Source organism: Propithecus coquereli, unplaced genomic scaffold, assembly GCF_000956105.1.
Source record: "Propithecus coquereli isolate 6110/MARCELLA unplaced genomic scaffold, Pcoq_1.0 Scaffold83, whole genome shotgun sequence".
In the NCBI taxonomy this organism is placed as follows: Eukaryota; Metazoa; Chordata; class Mammalia; order Primates; family Indriidae; genus Propithecus; species Propithecus coquereli.
In genome coordinates this window covers 5,623,655-5,624,513 of record NW_012154507.1, presented here as the reverse complement: position 1 = coordinate 5,624,513, position 859 = coordinate 5,623,655, and positions in this window count along the sequence as shown.

Genomic DNA, 859 nt, shown 5'->3' with positions numbered 1-859 from the left:
CTGCATGTCTGTCACCCAGTGTCACTTCTCACAAGTCTCCTGCCCCAATCTTTCTCATTGCCACCAAGTGGAGGCTTGTGGAAAGGAGCTCCCGAGTGAACTACTGTTGTCAGGGGATCTCGCTTATTCTAAACTAATATCTATTACACAGTTGGCCTTTAAAGAATTCCTTAACATCTTAGTGATTTCTGTCAGGAAACAATTTTCCATGAGTCTTTCATGTTTCTGCATGATTTGGAAGTAGAGGCACTGCCTGTCTCTTTGTTCTGGACTACCTTTCAAGATTTATATAACAAACAACCTGGAAAGACAGATATCATCTCCCTCTACAAGAAAGGTTTGATTACTGTAGAGTATAGTAATGTCCCAACAGAGCAAAGGGATAAATACCCATTATCAAATATTTGGGCTCCCTAAGCTCATGGATCCTTCTATTATGCAAACCACTATGTACACAGATGTCATCTGGTCCTCTTCTTAGTGAACTGTCTGGATTGGGGATCAGGGAACCAGCAAGAATGCTGACACTTTGATTAATGCTATTGGTGTAATAAAGTCCTTTATCTCTGATTCAGAAGTCTGTGGCAAGCTCATTTACTAACGTGCAAGTAGGGTAAACACTTAGAGTGTTCTAAATTCTTGATAATTAACCTTACTTTGCTTTAGTGGCAGCCTCTTATTCTCTGACAAAGGTGAAACTGTTCATGTATCCTGTTTCACTTTCAAGGGGCTTATTGCTCTTTGGAATTCAGTTCCTTTGACTATTTTCTCTGATCAGTGTAAGTTATGGCTTTCTCTTGTTAGAATGGGAGTAACGTCTTACAGCTTTCCACGTCTTAGGTGAAAACATAACTCCCAA